We start from the raw sequence: 18,653 nt of genomic DNA, 5'->3' as shown, positions 1-18,653 counted from the left end.
CCCCGCGCGTCCCCGCCCCCGGACGCCCCCCGCCCGGCCCGCCCCCCGCGCCGGGACGCCCGCCTGCGCCGCGGGCCGAGGAGAGGGCGCGGGGCGGCCCGCTCGGCTCCTCCGCTCCGGCTCGGCGCTCGGGCCCAGGCGCCGCCGCGCGCCCCTCCTGGAGAAGGAGGAGGAGGAGGAGGAAGGAGGAGGAAGGCGGAGGAGGGAGGAGTTGCGGGAGAGGAGGGACGAGCGCGGCAGTCGCGCCGGCGCTGGGCGAGGAAGCGGAGCGGGCCGCCGCCGGGTGAGCGTCTGCGGAGCCGAGTCGGGGGCTGGGTCCGGGCTTTGCCGTCGGCGCCCTCTCCTCCGTAACCCGGGAAACTGGCCGCGGGGGCTGCTGCTTCCTTCGGGGCGGCGGGGGCGGATCCGGCGCGCGCGGGGCTGGGGAGGCCGCCGGGCGCGTCTGCGGCCGAGGGTCCGGGCGGCGCGAGGCCCGGGCCGCCGCGGCGGGTTCGCGGGCGGGGAGGGAGGGGGGGCGGCCGGCGGGGAAGCGGCGTCCGGGAAGCCGGGCCGGGCGGGGAGCCGGGCGGGGGAGGGCCGAGGCCTGCTTCCGCCGAGCGCCGGTCCGACCCCTCGGCCTCCCCGTCCGCGGCGCGCCGGGCCGGGCCTCCGCCTTTGTTGCCCGCAGCCCCGCCGGCGAGAGGCCGGGGCTTGGCGAAGGCCTGGGGCGGCGGCGCGGGGCCTGCGCGGCTCGCAGCCCGCCGCCCGGCCCGCTCGGCGGGTCCTCGGGCTCGGGCTCGGGCTCGGGCTGTGGTCCAGGGGTCGGAGGGCGCGCGGGCTCGGGAGGGCCCAGGCCGCGTCGGTGCCGCCGCCGCCCCCGCCCGCCGGGAGGTCGCGCCGGGGGCCCCCCGCGTGTGCCGCGCGTGACGGTGCTGCTGGATGGGATTTACTCGCACGGATGTAGGGGCCGCGGGCTCTTCAGCGGCCCCTGGAAGCGAGACAGGCCTTAATTTTCAATTTGCTTCAGGAGTTGGCAACTTCAGGGACACCATGGTGGCTCATTATGTAGCACAACTATTGACGTTTCTCGGTGGCAGGTCCTGGCACAGAACTTGGAGTGCGCGCAGCAGGCTGGATGCCAACTTCACAGTTAGTCGGAAAGTGGAATTTGGGGTTCCCGTCGCCACTTTGTGGAATTAAGGGCCAGGTGGGAATAGGTAACACGGCTCGGGCTGCCGGGAACGAAATGGACCATGATGAAGTCCGTTCAGCAGATGTTTCCTGAAGGTCTGCCCTGGGTTGAGGCAACGTGCTCCTGGGTGCGAGGTCGGAGAATGTAGTCATCCCAGTAAAAACGTGAGCGAGACATCGCACGGCTCCCCAGTACGTTTTTAATTGCCGGGGTTTCTTGGAATACGGATACTGGTAATCAGGAGTGAACTGCCACCGACTTCAGGACGAGGTGTCGGACGTGCTCTCAGCCACGGCAGGCGCACGTTTATCTTGGCTTTAAAAACCCAACAAATAGCGTGAAGTCCACTTAGCTTATTTGAATGAATGAATGTTAAGTGGAATACTCAGTGCTGTGGAGAATCCTCCTCACTTAAAAACATCAGTGGTATTGTTTACCAAGTTGCACAGATAAAGCGGGAACGTGTAGCCGGTGATATTTCTCTTTTCCTCTGAATTTTTCCTCACTGCTGCATCTTCGCCGCGGGTGCGGTAACTTTCGGAATCTGTCTCTGTTCGAAACACAGTCTGTCGCCTCAACCCTGTGGTTCCAGTACCTTCTGAAACGTTTTCTCCTTGCCTTTGGGGAAGCTGGCTCACAGACCGTCCACTTGGTAACGAATCTCAGAAGAACTGATTATCTGGGGTTGGTCAAGTGCTTTCCACTCTTTGGTCTGGTTAAGGATGAGCCTTTACCCTTTTTGGGGCTCCATTCAGCATCTCTTTGGAAATATTTTCCCTTATTATGATCCTTAAATGCCTTCGAAATTGATCGGAGGTACCTGGCACTGCCCTTTTGCCTTCTTTTAGTGGGAAGATAGGGCAGGTCTTAAACATGGCCTCCCCAGAACCGAGGGGCACACCCTCGGGTGTCACGTGGCATCGTCCCGAGGCAGCACCTTATAGGGAGTGGCAGGGAAGGGGTTTGGGTGACCTTGACCTGGGCTGTAGCTTACCTGGGCAGTGCCATGACCTGGGAGGAAAAGCTGTGCTGACTGGATTTCTACCCATTTTGCCATCGGGAGTATTCCTTTTAACGCACCTCTTTTGGGGGGAACAGAAGCAAGTGTCTGCTTAAGACTGTCTTGTTATGTAACTTCACTCCTCAGAGAAAACTCTGGTAGTTTTTCTCCACTGTGGTCGGTTTTCAGGAAACTTGTGTTATTAATAGCAAGTATCTTTGGGGCGCCTGGGTGGCGCCAGTCTTTGGGGGTCTGCCTTCCGCCCAGGGTCCTGGGATCAAGCCCCACATCGGTCACCCTGCTTAGCTGGGACCCTGCTTTTCCCTTTCCCTCTGCCTTCAGCTTCCCCTGCTTGTGCTCTCAGTGTGTGAGATAAATAAAATCTTTTTAAAAAAATAGCAAGTATCTTTTATTTTGCTCGTAGAAGTAATTGTGTGATCTTATCTAAAAGTCATAATATAGTCTGAAAAATGGAAATGTTATGTCCATTTTTCAATTTGTGGCAATTACTGTTCTCTCAAAAATATGCAGGCATGTGGAATGGGTTGTTACACAAATATGTTGACTATGAGGTCAGATACCCGGTGTTATTTATATATAGTGTAACTAATGGATGTGTGCACATAGATTTTAATACTCAATAGCGGTAGGTAGGTAGGTAAATGACCTAAGCTAGGATCACTGTTTGCTATTTTGTTTGTTGGATTTTTTATGGGAAGTGAAGATTATTTCAGTTCTTGGTCCCCATCCCTAATCTTTTTCCAGTTTTAGAAATGGCACATCTGTGGTGCCTGAGTATTTCTATAAAATTACTCCTTTTACAAGGGAGAAATTTATAATACTAGTGTATGCCATAAAAAGGGGGAACTTTGTTCTATGACTAAATTGAGAGAGAGTAGTTCGGGGAGTAAAAACAAAAGAGCATTGGGACATGTTTTAAATTGCATCTACCTTGAAATTGTCATTAATGTTTTTGTGGTTAATTTGTTATTCTGTCTAGTATGTTGGTTTAGCAGGTAAGTAGTGAAGGCGTTAGAACTAAGGGCACATTTTAAACTGACTTCAGGATCTCTGATGATGCGTACAAACATTAAATTTTACTTAATGGGGCAATTATTTTTAGGTGCCCGTGGACTTACTGATGTTTTGAGAATGGATGTACTTAGATAAAGTCATTTAAGATTTGAATTCTCATGTTACAAAGGGTCGTGAGTACCTTTTGGTGGTGTTTGATCTTTAATATACATTACTAGCTTTGTGACTTTGAACACCTTTTATATCCCCTCCATGTCCTCCTCCTGTGGGGCTCAAGTGAGGATAATAAATCCACCTGACAGAGTTACTGTGAATATATATTTTATGTAAACTAAACTCCAAACTCTGTACCATGGGCTACAAGATTTCTGCCCAGTTCTTCCATTCATCTCGAACAACCCTGTCTTCCTCACCGTGAAGTTAACCCTCTAGCCTTTCTGTTCTCTCGCATTCCAGGCTGCTTCTGGCCTCCTCATCTGTGATGTGGTAGTTATTTTGCCTAGAGTGTTGTTCTTATGGTCAGTTCATTCTCTCTCAATCCCAGGTTCATGGCATCAGGGAAGTCTATCCTGACCACTCGTCCTTCTAGGCCCTTCAGGAGTCCCGTCTTACCAGTTTGTATGTTTTCATTGTGACATTTACTGCAGCGTATAACTATTTTATTTCTTTTGGTCTTTCTCCTCCTCAAAGTCCCACATGGGCAGAATGTGCTCTGTGTTTCTGTGTCTCCCTAACACATCCTGTGGGGACATGGCATACAGAAGGTGCTTGTAGTTTTTATGTTGTTGTGTACACATTAAAGGCAAGGGTGTACAGTGTAGATGGTAGAGATCTTTTGGCTTTTTGTGTTGCTTATTTTGTGTTGCCCATCTGATCTGCTTAGCTGAATAAATCATAACACTAATAAGACCAACGTTCTTGTAACTTTAGGGCCCAGCTCACCCTACACAGAGAGAACAGTGGTTTTTTTGGTCTGTTTGTTTATGTTTTTTTAAGTCAGCTCTACTCCCAACGTGGGTCCCAAACTCATGACCCCAAGATCAAGAGTTACTGCTCTACTGACTGAGCCAGGCAGATACCCCAGGAGCTGTCTTTAGCTGTAGACCCATACGTGGTCCGAGCTTACTCAGGTGTCCAGCTGGCCACTCACGAGTAGGCACAGGCCTTCATCACTTCTGGAAGCGTAGTTCTCTAGAGAGTATGGAGGGTGACAACTCCAGAGCACATTTCCCTTAATGTTAGCTCTCGTAGCTTGCTAAGGTAAACCCATGGTTATCTGGCACCTCTGGCATTCTCAGTTCTGTGATGCGGAATTCAGCAGGAGGGGAAAAACCTCATTTGGAATCAGACCTGTACGAGGCCTAGATAACTAACTGGTTATGGGGAAGGCAGTCTTTCGTAGGGATGCAGAGATCTAGGTTTGAATTTCAGCTCTGTGACTTTATAGGGTAGGTTTTAATTTTTATTTATTTATTTTTAAAAAGATTTTATTTATTTATTTGACAGAGATCACAAGTAGGCAGAGAGGCAGGCGGTGGAGGGGGGGTGGACAGGCTCCCCGCTGAGCAGAGAGCCTGATGCGGGGCTCCATCCCAGAACCCTGGGATTACAACCTGAGCCGAAGGCAGAGGCTTTAACCCACTGAGCCACCCAGGCTCCCTAGGGTAGGTTTTTAAAATAAATTCGGTATTACTTGTTTTATCTGTAAAATAGTAATAGTGCCTTTCTCAGCATTGTTGTGGAGATTAAATGAGAAAACACACAGAAATGTATGGATTCAATGAGGAGTATAACCTGCTGATATTAATAATCACTTTAGGGGCACCTGGGTGGCTCAGTCAGTTAAGCATCTGCCCTCAGCTCAGGTCATGATCCCAGGGTGCTGGGATTGAGCCCTGCATCAGGCTCCCTGCTCACTGGGGAGCCTGCTTCTTCCTCTCCTGCTCCCCCTGCTTGCGTGCTTTCTCTCCGTCAAATAAATAAAATCTTAAAAAAAAAAATCAGTTTAAAATATACTGAGGTTAGCTAAAAGGAGCATTCTGGGTGATTAGTAACATATATGCAAGACTTCATTTTTCTTTCTTTCTTTTTTCTTTTTTTTTGCATTTAGTTTATTTGAGAGTGTGTGTGAGATAGAGCACAAGCAGGGGGAGCACCAGAGGGAGAAGCAGGCTTCCCGCTGAGCAGGGAGCCCGATGTGGGGCTCCATCCCAGGACTGTGAGATCGCGACCTGAGCCAAAGCCAGACACTTAACCAACTGAGCCACCCGGGCATCCCAAGACTTGGTTTTTCTTAAAGAAGCCCTGTGTGGGACAGGGTGTAAGACCAAAGGAACAAGAAGAATGAAAATTAAAGAGGAAAGACAGTGGGAGCCCATGGAAGTATTGATGGTGGCAGCTGCTAGGATCGTGAGGGTTACAGATGTGAGCAGCTATCGAGTTGCTTGGCACTGGGTCACTGCAATCAGCTGGGGGCAGATGTAGACCAACAAAGGTACGGCACTTGGCCTTCTGCTGGGCTCTAGGCTCTTGTTTTATACTGGTGCAATATATATACGTCTATTTGTATCACTGTTAACAACCATCACACTGAAATGTTTTCTTAAAATTATTAAAAGGGCATCACACTTGGAGAATATGTTTGGGGAGCAGTGGCTGTCCCATTGTCCTTGGGAGCAGACTGTTGAGTAATAGAGAAGAAAGAGAGAAGAAAAGACGGAGATCTCTGAAGGCCTGGGAGACAAACCGTTATCTCAGCATCAGTGAACCTGAAGATGTCACTATGCCATCCTGAAGTTTTGCAACAGGTAAATTTGGTCATCCGAAGAGGCACCTATGTACAGCACTTCAGTGACAGCACAAGATTATTTATATTTGGTGTGCGTGCTTGTGTGTAAGGTTTCCCTTTTAGGAGAACAGAGGACTCTGTGGCCCCCAATGGGAAAAATGTCCATCAAAAACAATTTTAAGAATTTGATGTTATTCTTTAGAATGATTTAGGAAAGGTGAATTCATCATGTGCTCTAGATGGCCTATTATTTGGAACTGCTAATGGTTGTCCTTGTAGGGAATAGGTGTTATTTTGGGTATCCCAGCCACACTGGATGGTTGAAACAATAGGGTTGATACACCGGTAAAGTAAGGTGAATTCTCACTGGTATACTGCTACTTAGTATGATTTTGCTTTTGTAAATTTTGTTTTGGTGTTTATAGTAATGAGATGTTTCTTATTAAAGCTTAATTTTGGTTTTAAAGGAAATATCATCTCTGTGACAATAATCATTTTTATCTGTTGACAATTGCTTTTGAGAGTGAAAGAAATATACTTAGGGAATAATAATATTATTACCAAATGTCACAGACTGTGGAAGTATGTACGCATTTAACACACATAGAATTATTTTAAATTTTACTAGTTTTGTGCATTTGGAGAATTACTGCATTTGAGGATTAAAAGGGAGCTTCTGATTACTGGCTAGCTTCATCCTTGGATACATCCTGGGGAGAGGGAAACTGAGGTGAAGCAGTCGGCCCCAAGTCATAGACCACAGCGCTAGCAGAGTCGCAGCGGAGGGCACGTCCTATGGATGCGCGATGTTTTCATTCACTCCTGGGAGGTGGGGAACTTGAATCTGTGTCTTCGTGGAGGGGGTAACAGTTGAGCTGGCTCTTGGAGGGTGAGCTGTGTTTGGGAAGAACCCTAAGCAGCGGGACATTATCTTAAAGAGGCTGAACAGCAGGAGCTATAATAGCAATCCAGAGATTCTTTTCTCCTCTTTCCAGAGTGAGGCTACCTGTATTCTGTTTCTTAGTTTACCTCCTTGATTTAATGGAGCTCATTCTAGTAACTTCCTGAGAAGGTGGGGTGGTTGTGTTTTGTTCAGTCTTTGTCAGAAAGCATTATGTTCCAAATATCTAATTTATAGTCTGGCTGTGTGTAGAATTCTAGGTTATTGTTTTATTTATTTATTTATTTTTAAAAAACATTTTATTTATCTGTCAGAGGCAGAGAGAACACGTGTACGCACACATGCAGGGGGAGCGGCAGGCAGAGGGGGAAGCAGGCTCCCCGCTCGGCAGGAAGCCCAGTGTGGGGCTCGATCCCAGGACCCCGAGATCGTGACCTGAGCTGTAGGCAGATGCTTAAGCAGCTGAGCCACCCTGGCGCCCCTCGGTTATTGCTGTAGTCAGGATGGAGTAGGTGATGCTGCGGTGGCAGATGAACTCTGAAATTTTCGCGGGTAAATAGAAGTTCTGTCTTGCTTGCCCCGAGTCTGCGCTGCACCACGGCTCTTCCCGCGTCGTCTTTGGGTCCAGTCCGCTTTCACCCGCAGGTCCCCGTCACCGTCCCCCGACGGCTCTGCATCACCACAGCAGGCGCAGGGGCGAGCTGACGGGGCACGCTGGCCCTGAGCTATTTGGCCCAGAAGTGACACATGTCATGTTCCTCACAGTCCATTTACCAGAAGCCGTGGCCCTGCACGGGTGCCGAGCAGTGTGCGCACGCACGAGAAGTCGCTCCCTGGGAACGCATGCCGCACTGAAAAGAAATTTGCTCTTGGAATTGTGAAGACGTTGGACCGGCAGTTTGCAGCGTTACTGAGTTAGTTGCTGTTTCCCATCAGTTGTATGTCATGTTCGCCTCGTTTTGGGGGAAGCTTTTAGTTTCATTTTGTTACCTCCTATAAATTTCATCACGGTGTGCCTGGTTATTGTTCTTTGTACTGAGCGTTCCGTGGAGCCTTTCAGTCTGTGAGCTTGTGTCGTCCCTTTACAGGAAAATTTTCAGTTTCTTCTGTAATTTCTTCCCTTTCATTTTCTTGTCTTGAACTGAAGCTCTTCTTCACCAGATGTTGGACTTCGTGGATCAGTATCTTAATTTTTTTAGTTTTTTTCCTCAACTTTTAAAGCCAGAATAAAGACGAAAGCAGCAAACATAGATCTTTGGACCTTACTTTTAACCAGTTTGTAAAAAAAAATTCTCCTTCTTGACACTTCCTTCCCCAGAGGGCCTTATCCACTGGGTACTTAACCAGTGAGGCTGTACTTGGTCATCGGCAGTGAAAGCACTACTGTTGTTTAGGGAACTTGTGGAGTTTTTAGCTAGTACACGGGTAAGTGTCTACACAGGTATAAAAATGTATACATTAAACATTTAATATGTGCATACTTCATAGATGGTGATGAACTGGTATATAGGTGTGCTACCTTCTTTTTTTAAGATTTTTTTTCTTAAAGATTTTATTTATTTACTTGAGAGAGAGAGAGTATGAGAGAGGGAGAGAGAGGTCAGCGGGAGGAGCAGACTCCCTGTCCGGCAGGGAGCCTGATATGGGACTCCAGGGTCATGACCTGAGCTGAAGGCAGTTGCTTAACCAACTGAGCCACCCAGGCACCTTAAGATTTTATTTTTTAGGTAACGTCCACATCCAGCATGGGCTTGACCTCATGACCCAAGATCAGCAGTTGCGTGCTCCACCGATCGAGCCAGCTAGTCACCCCAAGTGTTCTGCTTTTTAAATGTTAAATGTTAAAGTCTGAATTAAAAAGTTAAAGAGGAGTGAATTTAGCTCATTAATCAATTCTTATATAAGCCAGCTCCCTTAACATTTTAAATGATTGGATTTGTGAACATTTTCATATTTAACTTAATAGAAATGTATTGAACACAGTTAAAAAGTTGCTTAGAGATGCTCGTGTAAAATTTTGTTTCTGCAGGTTAAATTCCTTAGTCTCTGCATATTTTTCTTTGCCCTGAGTCAGGTACTTACAGAACTGAGCATGCTTTAGAGATCAACCTATTTTATATGGAAAACAGACTCACAAAGGAGAGATTGATTCAGTGTCACACAGCAAACTAGTGCTACCCCATATTTTTGTGTCAGTAGCCTATAGGGTGGGAGAGAATCACTTGAAAATTTATTAGAGCTTTTGTTGTAATTATAAATTTATTTATTTTTTTAAAAGATTTTATTTATTAGAGAGAGAACTGGGCAGGGAGTCTGATGTGTGGGGCTTGATCCCAGGACCCTGGATCATGGCCTGAGCTGAAGGCAGATGTTTAGCTGACTGAGCCATTCAGGCGCCCCTTAACTTATTCTTAATTAAATTTGAAATTACTTGGCAGTTTTAAGTTCATTTTTCTTAACTAGGTTATCTTTAAATTTCTTTATCTACCTTTGTAATCATGCAAATAATCATAATTCTTTGTAAAATAAAGCTTGTTGTGTAAGATCTGGAGGCCCTAAAAGAAGTCCAAGGAATTCTGTTCCATTTACTATTTTTCATTTATTTTTATTTGCATGTAGTCGTCAAGAACTGTGACGAGTAGGAGATTGCACCTTGTGCTCAGGCTTTCACCGTAGCCTGGCAGTTTCATGATTGCTGCTGGAAGACTTGACACTCCTGGGTCAGAGATAAAGGACTTCATTACTCGGGGCACTGTCAGCATGTGAGAAAAGAATGTAGAGGCCCGAGGAGAAAGCAAGGAAATGAAGTGGGAGGCAGTTAACTACTGTGGCTGAGAGCACAGGCCGTTAAGTGGCAGCGGGAGATTGGATTCTGCATGTATTTTGAAAGTAGTTGAACCATGACCCCGAATGTGGCGAGGGAGAGGGAGAGGAACCATGGATGATTGTGGAGATTTCGCTCTGAGCAGTTGGAAGGATGGGGTAACCATAGACCGAAGTGGCAAAGGCTGCAAGTAGAGCAGGTACGGGGCTGCCATGGGGGGGATCCGGAGTTTAGCTTTGAGCACATTTAGTGTCGGCTATTCCTAAGACAGGGAGTGGCAGTGTCAAGAAGGAAGTTGACTAAAACGAGGCTAATGAAAGATGTGGATCTGGGAGTGGAGGAGACACCGGCACTATTTCAGGCATGAGACGGGGGCAAGTCGCTGGGGTGTGAGGAAAAGTGACCCAGCTTGAGTGCTCCGGTTTCCAGCGTGACAGATTGGAGACACGGTGGTCGGAGAAGGACTGATCAGCTGTGGCAGGTGCTGTGGGCAGAGCAGGTGAGAACTGAGCACTGATGCTGGATTGACAGTGGCACGTCATTGGTGACCTTGACCAGAGCAGTTTGTTTGATGTGGTCGAGAAGGTGTCTGATGCGGGTAGAGGGAAACCGGGAGGAGAGGATGAGTAAGGTCTCCAGTATATATGTTTCTCCCAAGGTGTTTGGTTGCAGACGGTGTTAAAGAGACGGAACCAGAGCTGGGGAGGAAGGGAGCCTAAAGACAAGTTTGTGTACATGAGAAATGATGCTTTTAGGAGGAATCCAGTAGAGAGGGGAGCTTGTTGGGACGTGAGGGAGATCCAGTAGACAAATGGAGGGGAGGGCCTTGAGAGAGGTGCATGGATAGGTAAAGGAACAGGATGGTTTTGTCCGAAGTTTTCTTCTTATGTCCTAATTTTCTCAGTGAGCTCGGAAGCTGGGCCATCAGCTGAGATTAAAGATGGGGGGGTACCTGTTACAGGTGCGAAGAATCATGGGGGTTGGTTGGCAATAAACAGGAGAGAGTGAATGGATCAGGGAACTGTAGTTTGATTTCCAGGCAGCATTAAGCTTCCAGCTGAGGTTCATGGTCATGACGTTAAGTGAGACCAGGCAGAGTGGTATGTGTTTCTCCAGCCACGTTTTCCTGTAAGGGTGTAGACATGGCATGGGCAGAGTTGGATTGAAGCAGTGATGTTTTGCCAAGAGAGTGTGTCAGAGTAAAGTGAGAAAGGGAATTGAGGATACATGCTAGGGAATGATTATGATTGAATGTGGAATATAAACTGAGTAAGGAGTTAAGAGGGTCACTGAAAAGCTGATGAGTTTATTATTCTGAGTTAATATTTATATATTAAGTCAGTATTAACTCCATATTGATATAATACTCATCAGACTGAATATTTCAGGCCAGACCTAACTATACACAAATCAAAATCAAGTGTCAGATTGGCAAAAGTTTGTTTTGGGTGGGGTAAAGAGAAAGAGAAGGCTGCCTAGGCTTTCATTTAAAAAATACAATATTCTTATCTATTGATTTATATTTTTGTTCATTCGTGTTAGAACTGAAAGCCAAGAAAAGGCCTTGCATTTTGCTTGAACCTGATGGATTTACTCAGCCACTCCCTTTAGAAAAGTAACTTAAGAACAAACTCATAGACCTCTTCTTATAAAAACTCTGTATTTATAGAATATTTTGAAAATAAAGTATTGAAAATAGTATTTACGGAGCATTCCGTGGTCCAGATGGCAGTTCTGCTGTATTTCTTTCTGGTCTGGTGTGCCTCCCTATTCTTTCTACATAATCGGGACCACACTGTACATATGATTTTGTTTCCTGTGTTTTTGCACTTAACAAATGAACAATATGAACTTTTCCCTCACGTTATTTATAACCCTGTATAAATACCAGTTTTGGTGGTTCCCTGAAGCTCCAGTGTGTAGATGTGCTAGAATTTTGTTTACAGTTCTCAGACTGTTGGAAATTAGAATGTGTCTGATTCTTAAAATTTATTTTTTTATCCTATATAATAATGTAGGGGACGTTGTCATGCTTTGGTTTTGTGTTATTTCTTTAAGAGTTATAAGAACAGCATTATTGGATCAAAGAGTATGAATATTTTTCTAAGAGTTGCATAGAACCAAGTTTTTTTTAAACAGCTATGTTAAGACATTTTCAAGTAATGAATATTATCATTTAGAAAAATCTTTACTAATTTGGGTTGTGGAAAATTATTTCTATTTTAATTTTGTTTCTTTGATCTTATCAGGGTTAGTTGTTGGCTTTTTTTTTTGTTTTGTTTTGTTTTGTTTTTTTTAAATTTAGATTTACTTACTTGTTTTAGGGAGAGGGGGAGAGGAGAGGAAAGTGTTCCTGTGAGTCGAGGGAGGGACACAGGGTGAGACTCTTCGAAGCCGACTCTCCACTGAGCGGAGAAACTCATTCAGGGCTTGATCTTATGGTCCCTGAGATCATGACCTGAACGGAAGCCAAAACCAAGTGTTGGAGGCTTAACCGACTGAGCCATCCAGGTGCCGGAGGGTCAGTATTTTTTTTATGTGTTAGCCACTTGGTTGTCCATGTGCAAAATCAATACTGGATTAATCAAGGACTTACAGGTGAAAAACAAAACTTCAGTACTTGTATAGGAAATACGGAAGAGTGTAGGACTTCAGCATCAGGAGGATTTCTTAAGACAACAAAAGGAGCAAACAATAAAAGAAAACTGACAAAATCAACTAAAATAAAATGAGAAACTTCCTTAAGGTGCCACAAGAAGAATGAAGTCAATACACAAGCACTCTACAGCTGTAGGAAGAAGGAAGTACAGGGTCCCTATGAACTGATAGGCACTGATTTCTGGGGGTCTAAAATGTACCTGCTCTATCAAAAATCTTTTTGTTACCTATATTTAGTCACGCATTTTAACATTTTTCTCACACTAAGGAAAACAGAGAACGGTTCAAAAGTCAAGCTGTTCTGCATTCCCACCAACAATGCATGAAGGTTGCAGTTTCCCCACGTACTTGCTAACACTAGGTCTGGTATCATTGTGGCTTTTAATTTCTATTAATGACCAGTAATATTAAGCACCTTAATAATAACGTGTGCTTATTAGCCATTTGCATGTCTTCTGTCTTCGTTAGTAAAAGATCTATCCATGTCCTCTGCCAATTTAAAAACTTAGGTTATCTTAATTCAGTTGTAAAGGTTTTTTATTTGTTCTGCATAAAGATGCTATATCAGATATGTGACGTACAAATACTTTTTCCTAGTCTGTGACCTGCTCTCTCTCACCGTGTTTTGGAGCATAAAAGTCTGTAATTTTAATGCAGTCCCAGAGTTGAGTGGTTTTCACGAATAAGGTTCTCCATTCTTGCCTGCTGTTAGTTCATCTCCAGAGTGCTGAAGTGGTCGCGTTCTACAGTTTGACCCAACTGTAGGGTTGCCTCTTGCAGAGAGGGTTTGTCAGCTTCCTGGTGCCATCACCCAGAAGGGAGTTCCCCTGGGTAGACGCTTGTTTGATGGCTGTTCTAGACGAAACTGAGGCCTGGGTGCGCACGCTCATTAGGAAATGCTGCCTGTGATCTGAGTTCAAGTGGCATGGTTCCAGGTCTGTGCTCTTAGTCACTAGGCTCTGCTCTCCCATTCTAAACCGTCCGAAAAGATGGTAGTTTCTAGACTATGCACCGCAGGTTGGTACTCAGGTCGGTTACTTGGCCCCTTCCCTTGTGACTTTGGACAGATTGTTAAACTTTCTTTCCTTTTTTTTTTTTTTAAAGATTTTTATTTATTTATTTGACAGATCACAAGTAGGTAGAGAGGCAGGTAGGGAGAGAGAGGAGGAAGCAGGCTCTCTGTAGAAGAGAGAGCCTGATGTGGGACTCCATTCCAGGACCCTGGGATCATGACCTGAGCTGAAGGCAGAGGCTTTAACCCACTGAGCCACCCAGGCGCCCCTCCTTTTTTTTTTTTTTTTTTTTAACCTTTTTAAAGATTTTATTTATTTGAGAGAGAGAGAGAGAAATGTGCTTGAGTTGGGGAAGGGGAGAGGGAGAGGGAAAGGATTTCAAGCCGACTTTGCCCAGAGCACAGAGCCTAATGCCGGCTCACTCTCAGGACCCTGAGATCATGACTTGAGCCCAAACCAAGAGTCAGATGCTTAACCGACTGAGCTAGCCAGGTGTCCCAGACTCAAACTTTCTAAGCTTTAGCTTCCTCTTCTATAAAATGGAGATAAAGATATAAAGACAATACCTTCTGATAGAGTTCTTATGAGGCTCCAAGAAGATGAATGTACGTTTTTTAGGATGTAGTCCCCTCCGACTGGGCAGTGGTTGTGCTGGTATTAGTAATGGAAGTGGTATGGTGTAGAGGTATTAACGGGTGGCAGGCCCCCCTCCTTCTTCCTCCTGGGTATCTCCTGTGAATGGGGATAGCCCTGAACTCTGCCTGTGCAGCCCCTCCCTGTTTCTGCAAATGCTGCTTGCTTATAGTCTCTGTGTAGGTCTGGCAGCATCTCCTTAAACTTTTCAAGGAAGTGCAGTGTCTGACAGAGTCCAGACCAGGATGTCACCTGAAATGATGGTGGGAGAGGGACTCACAGTGGTGAGTGGTGTAAGCTAAACAGAAATCATAGTGAATGTGGTGAGAAGCACTTGCCATATGGGGCGAACCCCAGGGTGCCAAGGTTGTCCGGCATCAGGGATTTGGGTTGGAGAAGGTGCTCATTCCTGGTATGCAGAGGGAGCGGCGCCACGGAAGAGGCTGCTTGTGAACAGGGGAGCGAAAGACTGAAGACGAGAGTGAGGGACCTGAAATGACACAGGGCATGGAGGGGAAGAGTTTGCATCCTTGAGATAAACAGCGAGGGAGAACTGGGAATGGTTTGGGAAGGTTTAGGGAGAGATGGATTTAGGAAAAGTATTGAGACCTTTGACCCTGAGGGCATCAGCGTTCTGCTTTTCTGGATAAGAGGTGACCGAAACACACAAGTACGTATTTTACCTAGCCTGCCTGTTCTCTTTTCTCAGGTTGTGGTGGGGGTGGTTGTTTTGTAGTAAAGTGAAATGTGCTTCCTGGTCACCGAAAGATCTAATACAGGACTCCCCCACTATCTGAAAGTAGGGTGTTCCTGTGAAACCTTTTATGAGCCAAAAATGGTATGTAAAGTGAAGAAGCAGTTATCATAAATTACATGGGAAATGTTTTGAGCATTTCCATACCCCCAAAAATAATCTCTTTGAGGTTTTTCTGGTACCTTAGAACATGTCTTGCCAATGGAAGCACAGAGTGAATCGGGTAAAGCACACATGCTCACCGGCCCAGTTCCGAGCTCCCGCCGCTGGAAGCCGGACACTGAGTGCAGTTCCCCGGGCAGGCGTTGGGGGGCGCCACGCTCGCGGCTTGAGGGAGCACAGCCTCCCACCCCGCTCACTGCCAAACAGGGAATGCTGTTTCTGCTCTTTGCCGTTTCTGCAAAGGCAAAACCCTCTGCGGATTTCTTTTGGTCAGCCAAACCGGGCTCTGATGGAGCTCTTTTTGTAAAAGTTAACTTGGTGTGAGGCGCAGTGCAAAAAGCGGACGATACCTGTATCGGGAAAGAGCCGTCTGTCGGGCTTCTGACCCCTTGCCCTCGTCACTCGAGCTGCAGTCATCGATGCTGGGTAGTCTGAGACATTCACTCTATACGTGCAGGCATATGAATACGTACACAGATGGGATCACGTCTGCGTTTTGTTTTGTAGCTCGCCCTTTACCAACAATGCATTTTGGACCCCTTGGTTTATCTGCATGATACCCTGTTGTGTTGGTGGATTATAGTTTATTAAAGTAGTCCACTGATTTTTGTTGTCTGTTGTTTCAGATATTTAGGTTAACTCTGCATTTTTGCCAAAATAAATTTTTTAGCATATGTCTGTAGAGTGAATAAATGGACTCATTCTGTAGAATCAATTCTTTGACCTGTAGAATCAGTTCTACCCTTAATCTCTACCTCAGCTTCCCCATTTCTACAGTGGGGATATTACTGTTTTGACTACTACTATTAGCTGCAAACACGTATCAGCCTAATACGCGCTAGGCTATGTTGTGAGGACACCGCATATATTAACGCTTTTTTTTTTTTTAAGATTTTATTCATTTATTTGACCGAGAGATCACAAGTAGGCAGAGAGGCAGGCAGAGAGAGAGGCATAAGCAGGCTCCCCACGGAATAGAGAGCCCAATGTGGGGCTCCATCCCAGGACCCTGGGAACATGACCTGAGCTGAAGGCAGAGACCTAACCTACTGAGCCACCCAGGTGCCCCATATATTAACATGTTTAAACCTCACAACTGACTTGAGTGGTAGGTTCCGTTATTTTGAAGATCACACAACTGTTAAATTGTGGACCCAGGAAATATATGAACTCCTACTTTGGGGTTCCGGAGTGCTTTCCACTGTGTTAGACTGCTTTGTGTGCAGTACTGAGTACACAGGGTTCTAAGGGTTAAGTGAGATGCTGTGTATTCAGAAGGCTTAAACCAGAGCCTGGCATGCATTGGGCTAATGTGTGGGCTAATCATTTACTAAGGTAAATGATCAAGTAATAGTAGCTTTTAAAAATTTTAATGCTTTAGGGAACATCATTTTCCGTATGTCATTGTTTTTGGCATGAGTATATATCCAAAACACAAATTCCTGATCACATAATTAACTTCTTTAAAGCATATGTGAATTTAAAATTTTGATAAATATTTTCAAATAATTCTCCACAAATCATACCAATTTGTATTAAGTTTTTTTTTATCAGTTTTTCATACCCTTGCCAACATTGTTACTGATTTAACTTTTTCAAACTCATAGGTGAGAGATACTACCATTTTGCTTTTCCTTTCAGTGCATTTTTAAAGTTGAGATAGAATATCCTCCAGGGAGGACTGCCTGGGTGGTTTATTCAGTTAAGCATCTGACTCCTTGATTTCAGCTCAAGTCATGATCTCAGGGTCATGAGATTGAGTTCTGTGTTGGGCTCACGCTCAGTGTGGAATGGTGTCTGTCCCTCTCCCTCTGCTCTCCCCTCCCCGTGTGTGTGCACGTGTGCTCGCTCTCTTTCTCTCTCAAATAAGTTAGTAAAAATTTTAGAATATACTTAGAATAAAAGCCAGCCTTTATAGCGTACCATCTGTTGATTTTTAACAAATATATTCGGTAACCACTACCACAATCAAGATATAGAACAGTTTCTAGCACCCCAGATTCCTTTAATTTCATTGTTATGAATGAATTGAAAATCTTCTAGGGTGATGATGGGCTACTTGAATTTGTTTTCTCCCTCTGTCACTTGCTTGGTTTCTCTTGTTTTCTTGCCTTTCTTTTTTCTTTCCTTCCGTTATTTCTCTGTGAACTGTTCTTTTGTATGTTGTGCCTGTTTGCTTATGGGATTTTGTGCCTTTCTCGTACTGATTTCTAAGGGCACAGTCTGTGCTACAGAAATTAGTCCTTTGTCATGTGCTCGCAGTTTTCCTCTGGTTTATCTTTTGGCTTTAGTAATGCCATTCTTTTAGCTATCCAGAGATTTATAACTTGCATTGTTGGATTGTCATTCTTTTCCTCTATGGTTTCATGGTTTTATGTTATGCATAGAAAAGCTTTCTGCAGTGCTAAGATTTTTTTAAAAGATTTTTCTACAACTTTTGTATTTTCTTTTATGTTTATGTATTTGATCCTTCTGCACAGTACTTTTAAGAAAGTAAAAGCTTTGCTTTCTCCATCATTCCCAAATGGTCACCCAGCCCGCTCATCATCCTTTCTTGAAGAATCTCTCTAACCCCCGGTAGTGTCACGTGTTCTGTTGGGCACATACTCTTTCGATATGTGTTTGGTCTATTTCTTGACTTTCTAGTCTTTTCCCCCCTCCAGTTTTAAGCTGTATGTTTTGTTTTAATTTTTAATTTTTTTTTTTTTTTTTTTAATTTGAGAGAGAGAAAGTGAGAGAATGAGAGAGGGATCGTCAGAGGGAGAAGCAGACTCCCTGCTGATCAGGGAGCCCGATGTGGGACTTGAAACGGGGGCTCTGGGATCATGACCTGAGCGGAAGACAGTCGCTTAACTGGCTGAGCCACCCAGGTGCCCTAAGCTGTGCAGCTTAATATCTTGTGCAGCTCATTCGCCCTCATTTATCCTTTAGTTTTTTTCCTCTTTTCCTTGTTTATAGGTCCAATTTCAGTATAATTTTATCTGGTTTCTTGCAGATATCATTGATGTTTTCTTGGGGTCTTGAGGAATGTTTTGACAGGATTTAATTGTTTTATCTAAGAATAAAATGTGTCTTTCTATATATCTAAATCGGTTATGATCCTCTTGAGGAGTTTTAAAGTTTTTCATGTATTTCTGGACATTTTTGAAAAATTAATTTCATCTGGGGTGCCTAGGTGTCTCAGTCGGTTAAGCATCTGCCTTTGGCTCAGGTTGTGATCCCAGGGTCCTGGGGCTGAGCACTGGTTGGGCTCTTTGATTAGTGGGGAGTCTGCTCCTCCCTCTGCCTGCTGCTCCCCCTACTCGTGTGCTTGCTCACTCACTCTCCCTTTGTCAGATAAATAACCAAAATCTTGAAAAAAATAATTTCATCTTTTTCGAAACTATTATAAATCAAATCTAGTCTTTTACTATATTAGCCTATCAGCCTTTTTTTTTTTTTTTTAAAGATTTTGTTTATTTATTTGACAGAGAGAGATACAGAGAGAGAGAACACAAGCAGGGGGAGTGGGAGAGGGAGAAGCAGGCTTCCCGCGGAGCAGGGAGCCTGATGCGGGGCTCCATCCCAGGACCCTGAGATCATGACCTGAGCCGAAGGCAGAGGCTTAACGACTGAGCCACCCAGGCGCCCCACCCCCCAGCTTTTTTAAAGTAATTACTAGTGATTTTTACATGTAAATTTTGTAAGTAGTCACTAGAGGGAATTTTTTTTGTT

General features: G+C 45.2%; 1 protein-coding gene across 5 annotated transcripts in view; it reads left to right on the top strand.

Annotated features, from left to right (window-relative positions):
* The first annotated feature begins 220 nt into the window (after positions 1 to 220).
* Positions 221 to 18,653, top strand: part of SOCS6 (suppressor of cytokine signaling 6) — a 39,270-nt gene continuing 20,837 nt past the window's right edge. The window contains exons 1-2 of one of the 5 annotated variants that reach the window (XM_044242823.1): positions 221 to 283; positions 5,825 to 6,013. The gene's annotated coding sequence lies outside the window, so the exon portion shown is untranslated. Of the gene's footprint in view, positions 284 to 876; positions 1,363 to 5,432; positions 6,014 to 7,660; positions 7,737 to 18,653 lie in introns of those variants that run through there. The other 4 variants (XM_044242825.1, XM_044242822.1, XR_006383877.1 and 1 more) reach the window with 4 other exon arrangements.

This window comes from Neovison vison, chromosome 3 (assembly GCF_020171115.1).
Source record: "Neovison vison isolate M4711 chromosome 3, ASM_NN_V1, whole genome shotgun sequence".
NCBI lineage: Eukaryota > Metazoa > Chordata > Mammalia > Carnivora > Mustelidae > Neogale > Neogale vison.
The sequence above is the reverse complement of the archived record's forward strand: the minus strand, read 5'-3'. Positions and strand labels throughout refer to the sequence as shown.